Source organism: Aquila chrysaetos, chromosome 6, assembly GCF_900496995.4.
Source record: "Aquila chrysaetos chrysaetos chromosome 6, bAquChr1.4, whole genome shotgun sequence".
NCBI lineage: Eukaryota > Metazoa > Chordata > Aves > Accipitriformes > Accipitridae > Aquila > Aquila chrysaetos.
In genome coordinates this window covers 46,652,229-46,677,573 of record NC_044009.1, presented here as the reverse complement: position 1 = coordinate 46,677,573, position 25,345 = coordinate 46,652,229, and the positions used below count along the sequence as shown (strand labels likewise).

The window sequence follows — 25,345 nt, the reverse complement described above, 5'->3', positions numbered from 1 at the left end:
ATAGCATCAGAAAGCTACTTTGAGAAAATCTAGCACTCACAGCCAATGGAGAGGCAAAGTACCTTGCCTTCCAGAACCCCAAGAATGCACAAAGGGAACAAATCCCCAGATGACCCCTTATGGGGACCCTTTCTGTAAAATGCCATCTGACCTGGCATTTTCACTCTTGCAGAAGTGGATCTGGGGCTCACACTGACCCAACAGAGTCATCCTCACAGAAACTGTGGAGTTTCATTTTGAGTCAGGACACACCATTTCTTATTTCCTGATAAAGTCTCTCTTGGAAGCCCTAGATTTCAGGATCATGTGGAAGCAAGGTTGTCCCTCCACTCTCCCTTCCTCTTCCAGATAGAGGGGTAATACATATACACAGATAGACATACTTACAGATACAGAGTACACAATTAGACCCAAATGATTACTATTTCACCCAAGATTTTACACACAGAGTACCCTTTGCCTCCAAATGAAACTTTCATTATTAATGTCTTTTTGTATCAGGCTCACAAAATTCAATAGGAGTTTTGTCTGAAAGAAGTTTTCAGTTGTCCTTTAAGTGGAATAACGTAAGTATTTTTAAGTGGCCAAGTTGTGCATCACGAAACAAGAATTGTAAATAAGGAAGTACTTTGACTAGTGCAGAAGATTGATACAGCACCTGACAGCTTTCATTACGTAAATCTAATTTATTTCAGCAAACAAGTGACTGGAATCATGCATCATTTCTGAACGAGCTGACCCTCAGGTTTACATGGTTGGCTGATACGGGTTTAAAAACAGGAAGCTCCAGCTGTAACATGAGTGACCCAGACAGCAAAAAGCTAGACACCAAACTAAATTGGAAGGCAGGAAGTCAAAGTTCATGCTCATACCACAAACAATACAAAAATAATAAAGTTCCTCTGAGATACATTTGGCAAAGCCAAATGTCATTGTGAGGCATAAAATGTAAAAGAACCGATAATATAAATGTTTATAGAAAAACAGAGCAAAGAATTGTTGATAAATTACCAGTGTTCCAACCAAATGTTCCAAAGAGCTAGCTCATCTGCATACATTTTCATAAACACTATATGTACACTATAAACTGAACACTAACTCTAACAGGATGCCTAACTCCCCGAGGTTCTGTTAACTAGTCCATTCAGAAGCCATGGGTTTTAATTGTCTTTATTCTTTGGTTTCCTAAACTCTGATTTCAGTTCCCTCTCAGCTCCTGGTTACCGCTGGAGCCCCTGCTCCGTTAGGCACTTTTTTCTGGTCCTCTGACACTCTCTTGTAAAGCACTTTTTACCTCTCTAGGGACCTGCTTTTCAGCACTTTTGATCTCTAGAATCTTCCACGGGCTCACAGCAAGCCTTTACAGCCCACATCCAGAAACATCACATCCTGTTTGCATCGGAGCTCCCCAACGATTTCCCCAGTAACTATACTTGGTCTATTGCTGCTATTTTCTGGGGACCCCATTTCTACAAAAACTGTATAGAGACAAGTATATTTGCCTACAGCTGAGTGAAGTTTTCCTTTTAGGGACAGAGGAAGCCGGTACAGAAGAAAGTCTAACACCTAACATGGGTGTTAGCTCTGCAATCAGGAATAACGCCACTGAAGCAAATGAGTCCTGAGAGCAGCTGGTGGTTGCCAGATCCATGATCTAGATCTACACAGATGCCTAAAAGCAGGAGCTTGATTCTGCACCAGGGCTGCAGCAGTTACATTCAAATTTTCCTAATTCCACTCTGCAGGAAATAATGGAAGTTTTTCATTTAATTTCATGTACCTTTAATTTCTCTGGGAATATAATTCATCCCTAGACTCCTGACAAATTAATCTGTCTAATTACCAGCTATGTATTCCAGCTTCATTTTATGACTCCTCTGCATCCTTGTGTTCTGTAATCAACTTCCATTTGCTATGATCTGTCCCATAGCCTTGCACTCAAAAACTTGAAAGGTAGTATCTGCCTCTGCCTCTCCGAGAATAACTATTATCCCCATTATGTCTGTAGAGAAAAAAGGGTTAATATCAACTGCACCCTATATATCCTATATAAAATACTTCTTTCTCTGCAGAACTAAAGGCACCATAGTCTGCAGACAAAATTTTCTGAGAAAGATTTTCTTTGTCACACATCCGCAATAGATCACAGCTGATCTAATACTTTATTTTACCACACAAACAACATCGGTATTTTCCACAAATCTTGCTCAGAGGACTTTTTCTCTGAAGTTCCTTTTTCATCTTGTTTGCCTTTTTGCTTTCCAACTTCTCCTGTTTATTCCCTTGCCTTCTTTATTGCAATGAATCTCAAAAAATATTATACCCTGTTAAAAGAGTGGCAATCTTTCTAAAATTCTGAACCAAGTCAGTGCTCAGTTTACACATGCACTAATGACCTACTGAAGCCAAGGGGGCTTCAGCACATGCACACACAATATGTCTTGTTGAATTCATTTTTATTTAAGCATGTGGATAAATTGCCACATAAGAGAAAAGGAAAACTTAAACAGCAAAGACTGAAATAAAATACAGGAATTTTAAAAAGTTTCCTTTCTATTGAATACCTCGTTTCATCTTAGTTTTGGCAATTTCTGTATAAAAGGAAAAAAAAGATTTTAACATTGGAAAAGTTAGAAAAGTAACTGTTAATTCACCTGACAGCTACCAATACTGCAAACCACATGAATCCAGAAGCTTTCCAAAAGGTCTCTTTCTGCTAATAGTTACTGGATTACACAGAGGCCATTATCACATGCCACCATCATTATTAACAATTGTATTCACAATAGATGTCAAAGCACTTCAAGGAAATGCAAAAACTACAAAAATAATGAGTGAAGTTCCCTTTGTCATCAATATTTTGTAAATGAAAAATTAAGAGGCCCATAGGATAGGGTCTGCACTTTGAAGATAATCTAGCATTTTGCATTCTGAAACTTTGTATCTTGTATCTTTGTAATCTTAAAATGATGGACCTATTCTTCAAAGGCAATTTTACTGGCACCATTTAATATTAATTTTGCTAGGACAACTACTGAACCACATTGTTCTGTGATGCAATAGCATGGCAGAGAAACAGCCAGTTTAAAGCGTGAGATAAACTTGTACCTGCATGTACATTGACCTGTAGTGAAAATAGAGATGTGCAAATCTCTGAAAACCAAACACAGTATTCTTAAGTTGGATATTCAAAGACTAGCAATCATTTTAAAGCTCCAAGTGCTCAGGCTGAGCTTAAAATGTGAAACAAACTGAAGATCTAGGGACAGAATTGTGTTCTCCCAGGTTATCACTACCTTTGTAAATTAATATGCTGGAAAATATCTCAGTAAATTATTCAGTGCAACTTAGTTTATCCTAATTAAATGCTAGCTTTGTATTCTTCAAAAAATGTAATTAGTAGAGCTTCCATGGTTTCTGTAAAACTTTTCTGATATATTTACAGTGCTTTAAAACTTTCTTCAACACAATCCACTTAAGGTAAAAAAGTCTACAATCTTGGGGGGAAAAATGAAAATAATTGTCAAAACAGATAAATGGATTTAATGACAGGTTTATTTTTACTTTAAGTTTGGTGTTTTTACATTTTGCAACCTAAATTGTGACACAGCTTCAATTTGTTTCCTCACTCAAGTAATTTAAGTTGCAATACTGTTTCCTGAATTTGCAATTTCAATTTGCTCATTCTTCGCCTCAGACTCATCTTTCCTCTTCATAGTGAAGGTTTACAGAATCAGTCAAATATGCCTTATCTGTGTCCCAGATTAGATCAGTGAGAATTAATACAGAATGTTCCTACCTTACCTGATTTTGCATAAAGAGATTAGAAGTGTTTAGGAAGGGAAGATTATTATTATCCTCTGTGTTTAATTGTGATGATAGGTTACTAAACATCACTTCAGGAAAAAAAGCTTTTTGCTAGATAAATTAGGAATTCTAATTCTAGTCTAGTGTTTTCAGCATTTTCTAATCATGATTTTGTAATTCTAGAGATCTGTATGCGCTAAGTGCATAGGACATGTAACTCGGAGGTAAACATTGTATCAACATTACACTGCAAAGAGCCTTCATTCAGTACTGATAGGTACACAGATAGTAGATTCCAGATCTATTAAAGTTGTCTTAGAGGTTTGTGGTCATTGCGTATAGTACTCTATATGAATATAAATATTTTATTTCCTTTCATACACTAGCAGGATGGGTTAGAGATAATTCAGTATTATTATATAGTTAAGGGCAGACTTTTATAAATACAGATACACACTAAGATACCACATACAGATAGTTACATCATATAGTATGATTTATTATCTATCCTCAAGCATGCACCTACGGTATGGTTTGTTATTTATCCGTATACATGCACATGTATTTACATACATTTACTTTAGGCCATTGGTGGCTGTCAGCTTTTGTGATATTTCAAAAAAGCAATGAACATTATTTTGCTATCTCTAATGTACAAACTATCAAAACAAATCCCATCTTAACAGCAAGTTCAGTGTGTGCAGCAGACAACTCTGTCAGGCCACTTGCAGTTACTTCTCGCTGTAGGCCTTGGGCCACTCGGTGGCAAGAAAATTTCTCCTACCCCATTCTTTCTACCTCAACACCTACATTCTGGTATCTGCAAACTCATGTAAGAAAGCTCTTGCCCCAGTCCTGTTGTAGTTGCACTTCTGTGATACAGCACAGTTCCCATGCAGGACAGTGCTAACAGGGTAGACAGCCCCTTTTGAGATTCTTAAGGAAAATCACATGTTTTTTTCCACAAGCCAGCATGATTTGAACCCAGCATCTTCAAACAATAAAAACATGCCTGTCCATCACTTGACCAAATGGAGCAACTCAATAACTAGCAGATGTGCAAACAAGCTCTTAGTGCATTTTACTGGTATGTTCCTCAGTCTCTCAAAATGCTGCTCTCCACGAACTAGGATCACAGCAGTTCTGCTACATGTAGCTTGAAGAATAGTCTCAGGCAAAATGTAAATCTTTATAGTAGAAAAAAGTGATTTGCAAGAAGCCAGCTATAGATTTGCGTACTCAAAATAATGGGAATAGGTACTTTTCCATGCACTGAACAACAACAGTTCAAGTTTTCGGTGTGCATCTGTATAAATCATGATGAAAATAAAAACTGATGGCATTTTTAATGAACTGAGCAGCTTTGTCCAAATTTTCCTTACATAAAATGAATAAACATCCAAGTGCATATATGCACAGCTGTATTTTTTGAAGTTTTTTACCTCAGACAGCCTTCCGTATTTTATTTCTCTTTGCATCCTTCCCCATAATGAAACTGTGTAAACATTCAAAAACTAATCTCTGTTAACTACAGAAAACAGCAAAGTTCTTGCTTCTGCTGTTCTACCTGAAATGGAACAGACTATTCCTGAGCATATGTACAGCACAAAGCACACTTCACAGTTGGCTTCAAATCCCAGCAAAACCACTCAGAAAATAGAGAGAATGAGCTGAAACATGAAGTACTAAGTATTTAGCAACAATGCTTAGACAACAGCAGCAGTATGTTGTTTTGCTCTGATTTGAGACTGAAATGCTTTCAGTAGACAGAGTTTGGAGCTGCTCTTTTTCAATGACAGGGAGAAGAATTTTTATAAGTTATTAAATCAGAAGAGCTAAGCTCCCCAGGAACATAGGACAAGATCAGATGTGTCCAACAACTCCTCTTCACATGTGCTCTATCCATCAAAGGAAGAGGAGGCCCAACCTGCCAAGCAAATGTTTTATATTGAGCTGGAGGGTTCCAAATGTCTCACAACAGTGTCAGATAAACAAAAGGAGACACGAGAAGGTGACAGGGAAGCTCTCACTCAAGTGTTGCTTCTGTTTCGAAGATGAGTGACAGACAAAGAATTTTCCCCCATTTAACAACAAAAAGAAATCTCAGACTACTCAAGCTAGACAACTATGCGAAATATCAGTGTTGTCCAAAATCTTTTCTAAGGTAAAGTATACAAATATATTTTGGGTGTAAAGAGAAACCCAATCAAAATACCATAAATTATGCTTCCAGCGGTAACTTTTAATAAGAAAACCTATACCACAGTAAGAATATTTCAATAATTTCATTAAATATTAAACTTTACCGACCACAGAGATTGCCCACTTATCAATTTAATTTCTTTTCTGCTAGAAATAGTTGTATCAGATAGTTATTGATTGGCCAATGGTAATTCGGGGCACATTTAATAAATGTAATAAATATACATTTAGTTTCATGAAACATTACTATGAAAACAGATCTCCCCAGAAGAAGCGTGAGATGGCAAAATTAAAGAACAAGTGACAACTGGCAGAATATCCATCTTTTTCTGTGATCAATATTGAATTACAATACAGTTGAATAGCTGAAACTGCTGCCTGCTTTATAACTACTTAAAAGCACCAGCCAGGGCCTGTCTCACCCCGCCATGATGAGAGAGTGGGACAGGCTGGGGGACAGCTGGGGACACCCCAGAACACCAGGCAAGTGTGCGGTGGAGGTAAAGGCCGAGGCCAGCCCGGGACATCAGCCCACGAGCGGACCCGGCTCGGCAATGCCCACGGCCAGGCAGGACAGGGCCATGGTGGGACTGGAGGCGGGCACCTTACAGCATTACCAGTGCAAGAACTGGTGGCCCCGGGCAGGCTGAAATGGGGTCCCGTGCCATGGGTGGGGTGGCAGAGGTCCCATGGAGGCTGGTAAGGGCCATTAAGGGCTGCTAGTGCCCCCTGTACCCTGACAGTAAGTCAGTAATACCTGTCTGCTGAGATAAAAAACACGGTAATGTTCACTTCCGACAACAAATTTCTATGGCGAAGAGGAGTCAGCAGAGGACAGACATAACCGTTATGAGAAGATCTGTTTTGATAGATCTACAGACCGGCATTGGGAAAGTTGCTACACACATTTCCATCTTTGTTTTTTGATTTTTTAAGTGAATGGATTAAGGGAGAAGTCAAGCTGAGCAGACCCCACAGCCCCATCAGAACCTGGGCATAAATGGGAACCCTAAAAGCTGAAGTGAAAGGAATCAAACAGCTGTTTAATATATCACTGAACAAATTAACTTGCTGCTTTTGATGGGTATAACAGTTTTCCCAATTTTAAAAATATTCCTAGCACTTGCCTACTATTTTAACTCTACTTACTTCAGTAAAGTTACTGTGCAAATGTTCTTGCTCTGTAAATCAGCAAATTTCCCCCTCTACTAAAACTGAGATTTCACAGTCAATTTAAGCTGATCTAAGACTGCACTGCTCCTGAACAGGGCAATCCAACTTCCTTTTATCTCCAGCTGAGTGTTCCCACCACTTCCCTTGTGCGGGCTCTACAGATCATACAGCCAGAGGATAAACAAGATCAGCTCACTGATCCTACTGAAAACTAACACTGAAAATACTTAGTTTTCAGCCAGTTTCTGAAGAGTTGAAAACACCCCTTTCTGTGACAATCTACAGTTAACCCTCGCATAAATTGTTTGTGAAACCTCAGCATTAGAGCGAAAGTGAATTGAAAAAAAAATTATTAATAACTGAGCAAGAAGTGACATAGTACCAAAAATCTGACAGTCTGTTACAGGCAATTACAATATTTAAAAGAAACAATTTTTACTCCAGTTTAGAAAACCCCCTAGTCTACACAGATCTTAACGTACAAGAAGTGAACAGTTAAAATGAAACAAATTACAGTAAAACACTCATTTTGAGAAATGTATTTCAAATCTACAAATACTTAGCTCACATGAGAAACATAATCCAAGGAAAAAATCATAATTAAAATGTTGTAATTTTCCTTTTTGTTTCTCTTTACTATTTTTCTTACTTGGTTGTTTTAAATTTTTATGCATTTTTAACCTGGCATTGGAGTTTTTAATTAGTAATTTTTTTCATCAGATATTTTTTGCTAACCGTGCTTGTAAAGCAATTAGGAAGAACTTCTTTCCCCTTTTCCAGTCTTCCGTGTTTGTTAGATTTTATCTGTGTGGTATTGTGATAATAAGCATACTGTTCCTTTCTGATGTTTATTTCTTGCTGCTTCTGGTTTTATCTATCATCTAACGTGTGTTGTAACACAAGAAAGTGTACCTTTTATGGCAGCTAAAGATACAGCAATAGAATAATGTGGAAAAAATAGGTTGCTCTAATTAACTTATACCATTATCAAGAGTTTTAATGTTTACATTAGAGAACAGACAGGTAATATGGATAACTAATATAATCCTAGATAAAAATATATTAATTAATAATATCAGAATACTTGGCTGAGTTCTGAATTTCCAAAAAACATCAAGCTCGTAAGTGTAATCACTGGTTTTGGCCCTCTTCTGATGCTTGCATTTTATAAACACACACTTTTTTAATCTAAATATAGTGCTTGTAAAGACGGTAACCCATCTGATGAGGTCTATATGCAGGTGGAATCCCCCAAAAAGAGTTACTAAGAGTTTTCAAGTCTCCACATGCAGTCAACAGTAAATTAAGGGCATCTATGAAGTCTGCTAAAACAAGATTTTTATTGCAGTCATAATTTTCATGATGTAGGCATACAAATTAAGACAAGTAAATGTCTTCTTTATTATAGGACTTGTGAAAAACAATCAAACAGTAACATTTGATTCATACAGACCTAAACTCAATTTGAATTTGGGACTTAAAAGCCTTAGACAATCTCTCTCATTACTAATCTCTGTAATATGTGACTTCTTAATGTGTTATTCTTTTGTAGTGTTATTATTAACTGGATTATTAACAATTCCGTGTATGTGTAGCTTTACCTCTGTGCACTGATTTGTATTTTTAATACCTTAGCACCCATTCACACATCAAAAAAAATCAGCCAGTATGTAGAGATTATATATAGTTGTATGCAGAGAGCAGCAGATAAGAGTGGTTCACCATCAGTAGGAGTTGTATGCCTAAACCCTATTTAAACTTTAGGTTTTGCATGGTACCCTCCCAAATCAACAGCTGGGGCAAAAAAAATTACTTTCTTAAGAATGGGCAACAGTCATCTTCACACAAACAGGTTAAATTATTAAAAATGACATGAGCCTCCTTTTAGGTTGATTATGGCCAGACTGGTGTTCTTGGAGATTACTCAGTGACTCAGTAAACTCATTAAATGTGACAAGATGCTAAAACACTAATGGTTTCTATTCTGACCTTTTCTACTCTTTATCTTTTTGTCTGTTTTTTTAATCATGTAACCTCTTAGGGAAGGAAATATTGCCTTCTTTTATGTTGGGAAATTGCCCAGAACATTGCAGACACTACCCAAACAAAGAGTAACTATAATAATAACAAAAATAGGAGGAGGAGGTTTACTTGACCCCATACCAGCAGTCCCCTAAAGACTCCTATCAAACTCAATGGAATTGTGACCTGGCTTATTGCTTAAGTAAAATTGCCCGTAGTTAATTGCACCAATATAATTAATGCTATCAAAATTTACAACAGAAAGGATGCATTGCTATGCAATCAAGAGATAAATGAACTTATTTTTGGACAGAGTCACATATGATAGTTAACGTAGCCACTTAAAAATATATAAATACGTACCTTTCATGTTGTCCTGAGATGGAGTTAAAGAGACATAGAGTTTCCTGTCAGTTCTGCTCCTGACTTCATAATCTTCAATATGACACTGTTAGGTAAATCTCTGTGCCTCCATCTCATAATCTGTTAAACAAATAAAATGCTACATAAGAGTTCAATACCATTAATACAGTTTTTCTCCACTGAATAAGGTCTCAAAGAAAAACCATTCCCTTTGATCTTGTTTGCTGCAACATGCCCTCTGCCAGTCCTCAACAACACATTTTAAGTAATGTATAATAAAAAGGGCAATGTAATGAAATAAACTCTGCAAATACCTCATTTTCCCTAGATTTAATTATGATGAATCTTCTCTACCGTGATAACATTTTTTAACCTTTATAATTTTACAAAGTGCTTGTACCAGATTCTGTTAGTCCCTCATATTTCATGCTATGTAGTTCCATTTATCGCCCATCTATGAAATATAGTGCAAGCATGACAATTCATATTTTAGAAACTTGCAGTATTACACAAGGAACACTGCCTTCCTGTATCATTAATACCAACATTATGATTCAGACCCATGGCTTCTAACTCTTTCTTTTAGGTTAATTTATTGCAGTAATAAACCAATTTCTTTGCTTGCTTCTAGTATTTTATATAACAGTGTAAAGATTTTAAAAGCGTATTATCAAGACTCCAGTTATCCTTAAAATTCTGTTAATACTTCCATGGTCTTACGTATGTGATTTTGCCATCAGCTATGAAAATGTCAGCCTTGTGACTACTGGTGGGGCACCCCACTGAGATTTGTTTGATTTTTGTTGATCCTTATGGGTATTCGGTATATCAGATAGTAAAACAATCTTTCGTATAGTTACCAGAATCTCTCCTCCTTAATTAAGAGGGATCTTGCTATATGTTACCTAGAAAATGCATATTCTATACATATATCTCTACAGAAAAAAGAAACTGTATGTATATACACAAAGAGAGAATATGTGTTAAATAAGCAACTGCTATTGAAAACACTGTCATAAATCAGCAAGTAGATGCAATGGTATCTTTGGTCAAGGCTGTATCTGCAGCTCTGTCAGTGGTCTGTGGATCTGTCTCACCTCCTGCTATCCTTAGAACTTTTCTTGGGGAAAACTATTCTCATAGTTCAGCACTTAAGTGTGTTTTTGGTTTAAGTCCTGGGAAAAAGATTTAACTCCACATGACTGTTTCTCCCACAAGCCAGCTTTCAGTTTCATTTCTGACTTTGTACAGTACTGGTAACCAAAAATTAAAAATTGACATAAACTGAGTGAAAGTTCATTTGTTGTATTTCACAGTTTTCTCACTGAAAAATGCTAAAATTCAAGCATGTCTCAGATAATATAATACTAATATTAACAATTCTAAATGCCCATATGCAGAAGATTTGAGAACAAGTTTCTCACATCAGATCAAAATCACTGAAAGCTTCTCCACTTCAATTGGCACTGGTTCAGACTATGATATGCGTGGATCTGAGCTTTTGAAGTATCATTTTTTGTTACAAATTGTGACCTTATAGGACAATCAAGACTGGTAGCATTAATGATAGTAATAAATTCTGAAGCCTTTAGTTAAGAAAATATAGTTGAAACCAGAATTACTCACTTTGTGTTGAGCATGTTCAGTGGCAATTTTGCCTTAGTAAAGCTATCAATCAAAAGTGGCTTAAAAAGAGGATTTTAAAAATGGAAGAAATCAGTGGAGTTTTATTCCCCAAAAGACTCTTTAAATAGAAGGCTTGATTAAGTGAAAGTTAGTTAATGACTGCAAAATATATCTTTCAAGAAAATACCAAGTCCATAATGAAATAACTTGGCAAGATCCTGAGAAATTTAACCTGCAGAAAACTCAAACAAAAGCCTATGGATAGATCAAGATTTCTCAATCACTCCAATAGCACAGAAAACAGAGGCAAAACTACTAGTGAAGGAGACATTTCAAGGGCACCTGCACCTCTTCTTTACCATTAAGCTAGAGGATTATTGGGGTTTTTTTGACAAACATTTGAAAATGTGTGTTTTACCCATGACTTCTAAGACAAGAAAAAAATGTGTTCGGTTTACAGTGTACAGGCCATTTGGCTACCAGGGAATCATGCTGCTTTTCTTGGTAGCCTATTTGGCTCGACACATTAGCAATTTAAGGACTGTTTGTAATTGTGCATCTGTGGACACAATCCCAGTTGCTCTTTGGGAAAAGTTCTGGGGAAATGTCCTGGCAAAGAGACTGCAGGACTAGTTTAGAAATGAAATTTTAAAATGCAGATAAAGAACTGGAAACAGATTTTCAAACTAAATTATTCTGTAGCACTGTGAAACTTGTGTTAAAGGATATTTATAAGCACAATACAATGCAAATACAAATAAGGCATTTCTATTAAGATAAAGCTATTCCGCAGATACAAGTATAAAATCACATGCCCCTAAAAAAACTAGCTGCAGTTCCTGGGACTTCAACCCCTAGGCATACTCTCTTTGAGCACAGCTAATGCATAGAAGACTGTACTTCTTTGCATTGCTTTAATGTTTAAGGCTGTTGCAAACAACCAAATTAAATATATTTGCACCAAAAATGTGTTAAAAACAATTCTAAGGTTGTAAATCCAAGCATTCAAAATTTACAAAATGCCAGAAAATGGAAGAAGTCTAGAAAATAAAGACTGCTCATCTTACTGGATTTGTTTCTAATGCCATCCTCCCATCCATTGTACTGCACTCCTATCCATAAAAAAAAAAAATCTAAGATTGATGGGAACATCTATAACCTCAAGGTCATCATACAGAAATGCCATTATGCGGAACCTTGTGAAAATGTTGTCAGCGGTATCTCTGCTGTACTCTATAGCTGGCATTTCAGCCTGTCCCTTCTGCAATTAATAGTCACAGTAATAAGATTTTGAAGTTTAAATCTCTTTAAAGGAGAAAAGCTGCTTTTTCATCCCATTCTCAAAGCATACAATATGATTGGCAAAGTATCAGGAATAATAAGACAACTGGTTGACGTAAACCCCAGGAGGAACAGAGCAGCTTTTGTTCTGAGCTCTCATCAAAATCTTGGAAATCTTGCAATAGGAAATGTTGCTGGAATGTAGGTTCTTATTCAGAGTTCTTACATGTTAGGCCTGCAATATCTGAAATCTCTTACCTGCTTCAATAATTACTGTACACCTTCCCATTTGCTGCCTGTAGCTGAAACAGCTATACAGTTAACTATTTATAATTTTCTTGATACAAAAAAATATATATTTTGTTCTTTATTAATGCATCATTATTCTTGTTGTCCTACTGGAGCTACTAGTTATTCTGATTGTTAATGCGATGATTGCTATAAAGCATGCAATAAATGATGCAATCATAAATACTATAGATCATAGAACTAATGCCTTAAAAAGAAAGAGTAGCTTAAAGCACTGTACACATGAAGACCATACTTCCTAGACTGTATGTTAAATGTAATGTTAAATTTAAAAAACCCTTGTGTAGGTTAAAAATGAAGGTTGTAAAGTCAACATTAGCAAGTCAGAAAAAGGAAAACTTATGGTTCAAAAAGCTATACTATATCCACTACATAGACAAGCTGAGTTATCTTAAACATTTAAAAAATGTATGGTAACGACTTCACAAGAAAAGAAACAGAATAGAAAACCTTACTATTGGTCCTAAACCCCCAAGCATTTGCTGCAAACAGAAGGCTTTGGTAGGTATACAGATGTTTTTGTAAAACTCAGAATTTCAGAAAAAGTTTTGAGTTATGTAAGGATCAGTGTCACCTCTTGAATTTAATTTCTTCTTTTTTAAATAAGAAAGAAAAAAAGAAAAATTTGCTTGTGGAGTTTGCATGAGTTGTACACTCTGCTGTCCAAGTACTCTCACCAAATCCGGTTTCAAGTGTGCATTGTCATGTAATTCAAGTACTTTGAACTTGAGTTACTTCCTTCTAATCAATCTAGTAGCTTAAAGGAGAGCACCCACTCCATAAAAACTACTTGAACTGCTGTGCTCTTATTCACGCTGCTTCCACTTATGTATGATGCTAGGATTTCTGGGGACATATCTCACAGATATGAAATCAGGTGGTTTGTGTGAGATTGTGTATGCTGCTTACAACCACACTGAAGGAACTCTAACTAAAGTACCAATCCATTTAGGCTGCAAGCAAAGTTAATGAAAGCATTAGTCATTACTCTAGTTAGCTTTGCAACATATACTCACCACTGAAATTCTGCATGAACCCAAGCAAATGGATCAATTAAACCATTCACCTCTTCTGTAGTCTCCATGAAAGTAAAGAAGAGGCTAGAGCTTAAAATATCTGCTATGACCATACAGACATGTAATGTGCTTCAAAGCATTCCTAGGTAAGAGTGTGGCAGGAAGGCATTTTACAGTGAGAAGACTGAGCTGGATGTGTTCCCATAAGGAAGCAGATCTGTTTTGACTAAACGTGTCATATGCTTCTGAAAAACAGAGGCAAAAAAAGCAGCTTTTTGGAAAGAGGAAATGTAATTTTAACAAAGATTTCTCTGACAGAGAATTGATTGTATGAAATTTGTTTCTACTACTGTTCAGAGAAAAAAAAAAGAATATTTCTAATATAAATTACACCAAGAAATACTCAGCTCAAGGGGTAAGTCCAAATCAGTTTTCATATAAAGTCAAAACCAAACACAGGAAAGCCTTGAGGTAAGAACCAGAAAAAGTACCAGAGCAGTGTGCAGGAGGTTTGGGATCAACTGATGTCACCAACTGCCATTTGATTACGTCACTGAACAAAAGATACTCACCGTGAACCACAGAAATGGGGGTGCTATCTGTGGCAGGTTGATGCCATTTTCTGCTCTCCTGTGTTACCATGTTAGGGCTTTATTTTGAGAGATGAGCAAGGCCTGAGGGTCTGCAATTGTTAAGGGTAGGAAAGTAGAACCTGCTCACTGCAGCTTTCTCTCCCTTTCAAATCTCTGCTCTCAGGAATGCAACAGACCTCCTTTTAGCAAGCAATCCAGTATATTATCTATGTTCTTGTAAGACATTACTCATTTTTTTCCATTTTAACTTTGCGCTCTCATTTCCAATTTGAGTTACAATCTCTTAAGCTAGAAACCTAAGATATGAGCCATCCCTCCTGACTGGTATTCAAGTTGCTGAGTGTTCATAAAATGGTGTCGTGTGAGCTTTCAAATAAAGTAACTCTCCATTACAAAAGATGCTTATAAATGTCACACTCTAACGTGTTCTTACAGACCTCTGAGAGATACAAAGGTGGGAACATCACAAACAAAAGAAAACTTTGGTGGGTCCCAGTTCTATATAACAATCCATTTAACAATATGGATGTGTTTACTAATTACTGGATGTTTAGAAAACATTTTGGTATAACATGTGTACTTCCTTCTGCTTTCAGAATGAAATGTTAAGTTGGAGGGGATTTTTCAGGATGGAGGACTGAGGGGGAGGAACAAGGGGAGGAACAGGGGGGTTTATTGTTGAGCTGCAGTGCTGAGTAGTCAGTGGTAGGTGGATACCGCTTTGCAGAGAAATCATGCCAGCTATAGCAAGAGGAAAAGGAAAATTACTCACAAACTCGATTTCACTTTGTTTTCATTCTATTTGCCCACACTTGTACCTGCAACACCGATTCACTGATTTCAGCTTTCTCGTTATTTTAGAAGTGCTAAGGTGATGCCAACTGGTATAGCCAAGAGCTTTCAGTTAAATACAGAGAGAGGAACATTGTATAAATAAAAGTCAGTTAAACAGTTTCACAAATTAACTGGTGCTGTGTAGCCCAAGGCTATCAAAAATCTTGACTGGGCCAGCAAACTTTCAAGCTTGCATCCTGCCTATCTTCCTGCCGTAGGGAGCCTTTGTATAAGGCTCATTGTTACACAAAGCAGCTACTTCAGCAAAGGAATCACTTCAGGAATTTAAGCCTTATTTGAGGGGATTATCAGCAGTCATTGTTTTGATGTTTCTTAATTTTCAGGGTTTAAGAGAAGAGATGCTAACCCCATGGTCCAGTTCTTTAAACTATATTCTGAATTCACTGCTATTCATGTCAAGCCAATTCACTATAAACTGTAAAACGGAGTTTTACAGAGTATATTAATTCATGCACTGAAAGTTTCCCAAGATCATGTACCCTCTGTTTAAATATAATCTCTTCTGCATCTAGTACTCATTAAGCATTCTAAATATCACCATAAATACCTAAAGATCTGAATATTATTTGATACTCAATATTTATTTGAAGTATTTTGTTACCCTGTATTTAACTGATCACAATATATCAGAACTAGTTACAATTTTCAGGTCACTGAATTAGATGTCAAGATTTCTTACTGCTTTCCCTGATTGCTCACTGCTTCTGGGAAATAAGTGTTAAATTTACACATAGCAGTTACCCTGGATGACTGACATACATTTCTAAATTTCTGTGTCAACTTATGCCAGTTGAAAATCCTCACTCTGCAAAGCCCTGCTCTGTTTATTGGTCCTCATTATTTTTTAATTCATTTATATTTTTGAGGGAATATCACATGTTTCTTTTTAACAAGGAGCCTCAGAATTTTTCCCTAACCAGCTAACAGGTAACTCCCTTCACAGACAACTGTAGATGGTTGCTATTAGTACTGAAATCATTCAGTTTGGATGTATACTGCAAAAAAGGGAGTTTCTGCCTAAGCTACAAATTTATTCCTCCCTAGCTTGTTAATTCAGTCCAGGCAAACATTCTGTCTAACCCTATATAAAGACATTTCTATTGGGATTGCAGAGATCCTCTACTAAAACCAAAATACAAACCTAAGTAAAAGGTGTAGTATGTCCTATCTATGAATTCATGGCTAGTAAAACCTTTTCTACCTTGGTCAGTAAAAGAATTGTTCTTCACCAATTCATTAAAACTTTACTACAGAAATTCCTAGACTAATGATCTGAGGAGTCCAATTTTCCGTGCCTTCATGTGTAATCAATGTTCAGAAGCATATTTCACTAAATCTTCAAACCAGTGCAAACCACTGGAAGACCATCATCATCTGCATGTTCAGTCCTCTTCACTCCTCTCATCGGGGGCATTCAGTTAGGTTAAATTATTTGTTCTCCATGTCCAAAACTCTCCTTCAGTGTCTTTTAAATGAGGGACCATTTCATGCTGTGTGATCTCAACTTCCCTTGATGACAGCTCTATCCTACCGGAACTATGAAACTGTCAATGTGAAGAGCAAAATTTAGGTGTGCAGAAGACAAAAATGGCTCAAGCAGCTATCCCACAAACTCTTTCAATAGAGGTCAACCACCTCAGCATCTACGAGGAAAACTGCAAAACTCAGTATTTCCATCAAACAGCCCAAAGTAATACAGCTAAAAGTTTCTTGCTGGCTGGAAGTAGAAGAAAAATTTTTTGTACACCTTGTAGTTTCAGAAAATGAGTAGATAGTACCATGACAGACATGGAATAAGACAACAGATCACCTTGATTTAATAGAGGTAAAAGGTGTGCATGGTCAGACTTTGGGGACTAATGCCCTGTAGTAAATGTGAGGTAATACAAGGCAGCTCTGCATCTGTGACAGAAGGCCAAGCAGGCCACACTATTAGTTTCTCCTCCCTTCTTAGGCACAGTATTGTCACAGTCAATGTAAGGTAATTTGAGGTCACCTTTATCAACAGATTGAAACCAAAGTGTTTTGGGTTTTGTTTGTTGTTTGGGGTTTTTTTTTCCAAAAAAACCCCAACAACCTAACTTAAGAAACATTAACTTACCATGCATATTTCTTAACCCAACCCATATGATATGAGATCATCTAATATTCAGGTTTTCTTGGATTCAAGTACACACACTGTTATCTTCTTTTTAAAAAGCATTAAGCTGATGCAGTGGTGGTTAAATGGCTTGCCTGGAGTCATCCAGCGTATGAAAGGTAGAGCCATTAATAAAACCCTGGAGTCCCAACTGACAAGTTCTTTGTAGCAAGGATTGGAGTGTAGTTCCTCTCTAGATAAATTAAAATGTTGTGGTTTATGTCAATAGAAATATGGGAATTTCCACAATGCATTAGACCCTAGCACATATTATGCAGTATCCTTCATTTGACAGTGGCCAGCAGTAAAAAAAAACAACTCCCCGCCAGCCCAGCTGACAAATGTTTTGCTTTTTCCCCCATGCCAGCCATTATATTTTCCATGGATCTCTAAAAATGCATTTTCACATTACCGGTAAGAAGATCTAATGGCTTGTCCCACTGATGTCAGTCTTGAGCGTAGCAATATAATCCCACCACTTCCCTTGTATGGGCTCCAATTCCACAATGAGCCAATTTAGGGAACTAAAACATCAGAAAATTAACCCTACCAGAAAAAAAAAGTGAGAAGCCATCTATCCTTTTTCTGCCTGAGACTTATTACTATGGAAGCACATATTACTGATTGTAACAGCTCTGGATATATACAATATTCACGTAAGCATCTTCTTTCTGGAATCCCTGTACATTTTTAGCTTCAGTGATCTGAAAATTGTAGCAGCATACACAACACGCCTGGCCAGTGACCTCCCTCTGCTACTAGTACTCAGGCACACCAGCTGTGTGGCTTCCTCAGCCAAAGGAGCAATAGGTCACCACTATTTTAAGTTCATTGACTGTCCCCTTATTTTAGTCTTGTAAAATTAGAAGACAATAAGCTCCTCCTCTGTTTTCTCTAGGCCATTCATTATTCTATAATTTACCCCCCTGTTATTCATGTTTGTTCAAAACCTAACAATGTCAGTCTTTTTTGCCCATGCCCTTGTCCTGAAACAGTCTCATTATCCAGTCCTGGGTACCTCCCCTGACAGGGACAACCAAAGAAATATTTTGCTGATTTCAAAATGCACTGCATTTACTCTTAGCATTTTCACTCATTTTCATAAATGCAAATATGCACTCCAAGAGTTTGATTCCGTATCACTTTCCTGTTCATGAGTTAATCTAATTTCATGCAAAGTTGATACAATACATAACTATTCTTACGAAGTAGTATTTTACATCTGTTCTTTACTGATATAAATGATAGTATCAAGTAACCTGGAAAAGAAAATCCGACCCAGAAAAATAAAAGCATATTAATTAAAACATACTGTCTGTCCCTTACTAAATTATACATTTCTAAATCTTTTAGAAGCATGCCTTTTCAAATAACTCAGGGGATTTGCAGTTGCCTACCGAGCTTTTCATTTCTAGGTCACTTGTTAAATCTACCCCAGGTCAGCACTGACTGAAAATTATTACTGTCTGGCAGCTGTTTTGTAGTCTACATAAAATGAATTAGTGGTTTCATTCCACTTCCTAATGGACAAGTGGCCCCATCTTACACTTCGACCTAAATGACACCCTGTTGTCTACTGCAGGGAAAGAACTAAATAAACTCTTTTTATTCCATAGGTAGGTCCTCATGGTTAGGAATGAGACTGGTGGGACCCTCAGGGCTATTATAGCACTACTCCACAAGAAATAAAGCCCTCCATCTATGGAATTCCTGTAATCGGAACAGATAAAACGCTATTTTGGTGAGGTGTTGTGGTGATTATTTTGGTCCTCGGAGGATCTTTGTCATGTGGTTCAGTGGGGAATATGCTACAGGTTGGCCACTGTTACAGTTAAAAAGAGAGTTGTGCCCTCCACATTTCACAGTTCAAAGGGCAGAGAATGTGTGTATGTATGTATTTGTGTATGTGTCCTTGTGTATGCATGCAAGGAACCAGAGGAATAATCCACAAAGTTTTCCTGTTTAATAATAGTAGAAAGAAAATTGCCCTTTGATTGAGATACAAATACGTTTAAAATGTTTTAATAATAACACGGTGGACAAACAGATAAAGAGATATGCTATTTAACAGCAAGAGATGGAAATTACAACGTGATCCATGACTTTTACTCATTGTGCTCTACTTGTACTAGGAATAAAACGGGTTTTTCTGTCTTGAAAGCCTCCAGTTTTACACTTTCACAAGCATTGCATTCCTTTCTTTTTAGAGTAGACGCCAGTACAAATGCACCAGCATGTATTATTAAAGAACTTTGTGTCTGTCTATTTGTATTTAAAATATTTCTCACAGAAATAAAATTTAAGTCCATTATTTTCTCTATTTTCTCTTGTCTTTTTTCCTTGGATGATAAATAGGTCTCTGTGAAACTGGTACTATCCCTGTCCTTACTGAGCTAGGACAAATTTCCCCTAAGGCCTCCATTTTCCTCTGCACTTTCATTTGTCATTCTGCTCAGCCTGCAGCGATTCAAACAGGCCTGCTCCTTGACTGAGAAAGCTTCACCTCTTCCTATCCACCAGGATAAGGTTGCTTTTCTATGGTTTTGTGACAAGTGAAAATAAAAAAGAGGGACAATCAACTTCATCTGTCACCATCTTTTCATGCTCTTGTCCCTCAGTGACCCTACTGTCTCTGTTCCTATTTGTTTGCTTCTTCTGAACTTATTGTTCATCTTTCCTTCTTTGCCACTCCTCACTCTCTTCACTGTTTAACCTAACTTTTCCCAAAGCAGCCCTCATTCCACAAATAAAAAGCTGTTAACTTCAAGGTGGTTTCTCTACCTTGACAACACCACCAGGATCCAGGTGTTGGATTGTCTCCTTTCATAATTCACCACATCATTACTTTTTTGAAAAGCCAGATGCATAAGTTAGGCTGGCTCCTAGGGAGATTACATTTCTGTTACTAGCACTTGCAAGTAAATAATTGAACTGATATTGATACTTCTGTTATTTCTTGTATGATATTATCTGTTGGAGAAGCTATTCTGCGATGATTGTACACAGGACTTTATTTCATTATTACATGTACAAGCATTGTATATAGTGTCTCATTTTTACGTGTTTCCCTTTTATACTTTACCACTAAGTTAACTGCCTTTTTAGCTTTATTCTGTGGGCCCTGCTCACAAGCTCTCTCTCTGAGAAAGAATTTACCTGTATGGAAAGTGGTTTCCATGTAATGAATATTACAAAGAATCACAGGCAGACTTACCAGTGTTTTGTTACCAAGAACTAAGAGTCTTTTCAGGGACTTTAGAACAAAGAATGGGCACGAGGCCAGTCAAACACTCACTGCCATTTCTTGTCCATCTGTCCCTGACTGGAGTGTAAGAAGTTACACAACTTTTGCTTTACAATCAACTAGACATTACCTAGAAGTAGAGACAACCTGTTGTTCTTTATTACATTACTTCTATTTCATTGTGTATATCCAATTTGTAAGAACAGACACAAATGCACATTCAAATTCTACAGAGCATTTAATATTAAAAAACATATTCTGGTAGTCTCCAAGCTACCGTTCCAATAATTAACAAAACCAACTTTCCAATGTGTTTGTGATTGCGGTTGTATTCCCAAATATCTAACATAATGCACCCAAAGTATTTGCTGTTTAGACTGCAGCCTTTCCCTCAGTGGGGTACTAATTTAAAAATCGAAGTCTAAGAACACAGTTAAACTTTGCTTTTACCATGTCAGGTAAAAACTGACCTCCTCCTAACCCCTAGATTCTGGCTCTGTATGTTTACATTTTGCTTTCACTTGCCTCTTCTTGCCTTTGATTGCTACCTTTCTTGTAGGAAACCACCTTCCACTGGCAATAAGGCAGATGATGAAAAGGCTCTTCTGTCTCTTTGTTCGTAAGATTTGTATTGTTTGTGTTTGACTATTTTTCAAAGACTAACACTTTGGTTATGACAGGCCGTTGTTGAATCTTCTCTACAATAGTAGTTCTTACACAGTGTATTGGGTCTGCATGGCAAGGTTTTGGTAGCAGGGGGGCTACAGGGGTGGCTCCTGTCAGAAGGTGCCAGAAGCTTCCCCTATGTCTGACAGAGCCAGTGCCAGCCGGCTCCAAGAGGGACCTGCCACTGGCCAAGGCCGAGTCCATCAGTGACGGTGGTAGTGCCTCTGGGAGAACAGATTTAAGAAGGGGAAAAAAAGTTGCAGTGGCACAGAAACTGCAGCCGGAGAGAAGAGTGAGAACATGTAAGAGAACCAGCCCTGCAGACCCCAAGGTCAGTGCAGAAGGAGGGGCAGGAGATGCTCCAGGCACCGGAACAGAAATTCCCCTGCAGCCCGTGGGGAAGACCACGGTGAGGCAGGCTGTCCCCCTGCAGCCCAGGGAGGTCCACGGTGGAGCAGATCTCCACCTGCAGCCCGGGGAGGACCCCACGCCGGAGCAGGGGGATGCCCGAAGGAGGCTGTGACCCCGTGGGAAGCCTGCACTGGAGCAGGCTCCTGGCAGGACCTGTGGCCCCGTGGAGAGAGGAGCCCAGGCTGGAGCAGGTTTGCTGGCAGGACTTGTGACCCCGCGGGAGACCCACGCTGGAGCAGTCTGTGCCTGAAGGACTGCAGCCCACGGGAGGGACCCACGCTGGAGCAGTTCGTGAAGAACTGCAGCGCGTGGGAAGGAGGTTGGAGAAGTTCATGGAGGACTGTCTCCCATGGGAGGGACCCACGCTGGAGCAGGGGATGAGTGTGAGGAGTCCTGCCCCTGGGGAGGAAGGAGCGGCAGAGACAAAGTGTGATGAACTGACCGCAATCCCCATTCCCCGTCCCCCTGCGCCACTGGGTGGTAGGTAGAGAATTCATGAGTGAAGCTGTGCCCAGGAAGAAGGGAGGCGTGGGGGGAAGGTGTTTTAACATTTGGTTTTATTTCTCGTTACCCTACTCTGGTTTGATTGCCAATAAATCAAGTTAATTTTCCCCAAGTCAAGTCTGTTTTGCCCATGACGGTAATTGGTTGAGTGATCTCTCCCTGTCCTTATCTCGACCCATGAGCTTTTGATTATATTTTCTCTCCCCTGTCCAGCTGAGGAGGGGGAGTGATAGAGCAGCTGCATGGTGTTTAGTTGCTGGCTGGGGTTAAACCATGACAACAGTCAGTCAGGAACTACTGAATTAATGATTTTGATTGTGTGATAAACAGCAGTACAGAACATGACTGATTTTATATGCTACTCTAAGATCCATAAGTACAAATACTTACACTTGATACAAGCAGTACCACTGCTGTATTGGTCAACAGAGACTTGCTCAACAGCTCTGGCATAGATTCATAACTTGGACACTAAAACCTGACATTTGTGGCTGAAAATTTCTTCTCTCTTAGAGCAAAATCAGGATTTTATGAACTACTCAATACTACTTTGTCTTTAGGCACCAGAAGGGTACTTTCTCAGCAGTTATTTCCATCTCACATAAAATTGATCTTGCTACCCTAAAAGAAAGGGACATAAACTCTTTTGAATTTAACATAAATGCATAGTAAAAAAGTTACACCAATGCTTAGATTCTGTGATCATCAGGTATGTGATATTTTAACTTTCACAGACATTGCAGCTATCAAAGGAACAGAATTTCAGATCAGAACCTAGGATAATGGGACTGAACTAGGGTGAACAAGCCCCAATAAATCTGTCAAAGCAGTCAATTGCTTAAAATTCTCTTTTATTGGGAAACTGTTCCCAAAGCTTGTTCCTCTGACAGTTAAAAACTTTTTCATGTTTTTACAATGTGTATTCACCATGATATCACATCCAGTCATTTGTGTGCTAATACTGGTCCAAATATTTCTTTTCTTTTTCAGATGTCTACTATCCTGCTTCATTGTCCATTTCAACATTCATTTTGTGAACTAAGGAAAAGAAGCTTGAAAGAACTTCTTCAGTCTCCTCTCACAGGAACAGCTCTCCATTCCATACTTCACCCCAATTCTCTGTACCTATTCCATTTGAATTCATCTTTCTTGTTAAGAATTGTAAAAAATATTTTAGAAGACACCTTTCCAGTGCTCTGTATGCCAGCAATGGTACTTATTTCTCCCTTCAGTATACCCTACTTGATACATTCAATAAGCAAGGACATCTCTTTCTCAGCTGTACATGAGAAGTTCAGACTCATCCTGCAACTGGCTAATATATTTATGTTTTTCTCCCTTCTGTCATGTGTGAGGATATCCCAGTTTCAACAGTGACACCTCATTTTCCACTAGTAATGAATTTCAGTAGCTTACTACTTTTTGTCCCAAAGCTAATGCAAAATAGTAAGTGTAACTGGATCCAACAATGAACCTTGAAGAACTCTACCGATTGCCTTCCTGCAGCCTACTATTTCCCTTTCAGTGTCATCATTGTTATTCCCCTTTATAAACTTCCTCATTCATATTAGATATATTGTATTAATTCCCACAGAGTCTATCTTAACAAACTAAGCTCATTAACACACAAATAGCATCATATGAAATGCTTTACTAAAGTCCAGACAAGTGGAATCTACTCTATTTCCTTAGCCTAGAAAATTAATTATCAATGAAAGCTATTAAGTAGGCCTACTACAATATATCTTTATAAATTCAACTTCCTTTTTTTGCTCTGTTTTCCATTTACATTCACACTTTTAAATATTCTTCCCACCAGAGGTTGTTCTAAAGCTTTGCATGCTAATAAGACAACTAAAGCTATAGTAGCCCATGTTATTCTTTTTAAACATAGGTTGTGTATTTGCCATTCAATAGTCACATGACTTTGTCCTGGTTTTGACAGATTTATTAAAAACTAACTGTTTCAAGACTTTTCATTTAACATAGTTCTTTCAGAATTTGATGGAGCTGATATGGTTCTTCTGCTCTGATCATATGGCACTTCTTGAGCTTGGCTTCCACATCCAGTAGGGCAGTTTCCATTTCTATATACTCATTCATGCTCATTCATATTAGGTATCTTTGCCCTTGTCCACTTACTCAACACTTCCAGTGTTTTTGAAAGGTGAGAAAAATCTATAATTAGTTTCTCCCCTCTGCTGAATTACACTGCTCCTTCAACTAGACTTAGATCCTTTGTAGTTCTATATCAAAGCAGCAGAGAAGGATTGACAAGCTCCTTCATGGAAAATAGGTATTCTACTTTTCACTAAAATACATTTAGAAATCTTTCTAAGACTGACTTGTAAGATACATGTTAAAAACAGATCAAGTCTTTTCTCATTCCTAAGTGCATTTTGACAAGTTCCAGGAATTGAATAGTCTCTTTCCAAATTCAGTAAGATGTTTCATATTTTGCATTGAACATGATGCTAGAGTAAAGTGGTTTCTTAGTTTGGTTTCAGTTTTAAACCACACGACAATCAATCCTTCCCAAAAGACTTTATTTTGGTGGAATAACTGTTATCAAGAGACTTTGCTTTAACATCTTCTTTGCTTAGAAAAGAAGAGGGAATAAAAAACACAGCTTTCAAACCACAGAACAACCGTTGAAAACTTAAAACCACAATACCCAAGAACAGACTGAGCCTATGATTACCTAACACAAAATGCGGTTTAAACTGGGCATCATACCAAGTTTTTCACAGAAACCCAAGGGGAAAATGGAGTATAAGTATCCATGGTTACAGTGACCCTTGCTTGGCACCTGAAGAGATCTTTCTAGAAAAAGACAGGTAGAAACATTTATCAGGGTCCTTAGAAGCAGCAAGGCTTCTTCCTGTTTTTATAAGTTAAAAAAAAAAGATAAAATAGCACTTAGTACAGCCTGTCCTGAACACAGACTGTAACCTAGAAATATTTTTAGAATTCCTCTCTTGTATGTTTTTCACAATATTCACTCAGTACTGAAAAATAACCTCAGAAATATAGAACCATCTACTTAAAATAATGGCAAATCCCTAGAATAACAAGTTAATTTATAAAGTGACTATTTCAAGACTAAAGTATTTCTTCCCATGTTCAGTTGCAC

The 25,345-nt window shown here is 37.7% G+C and overlaps 1 protein-coding gene across 1 annotated transcript in view; it reads right to left on the bottom strand.

Moving 5' to 3' along the window:
• THSD7B (thrombospondin type 1 domain containing 7B) overlaps positions 1–25,345 on the bottom strand; it is a 549,934-nt gene that overhangs the window by 468,554 nt on the left and 56,035 nt on the right. Inside the window, exon 4 of the mRNA XM_030018353.2 lies at positions 9,568–9,687. The gene's annotated coding sequence lies outside the window, so the exon portion shown is untranslated. The remainder of the gene's footprint in view (positions 1–9,567; positions 9,688–25,345) is intronic.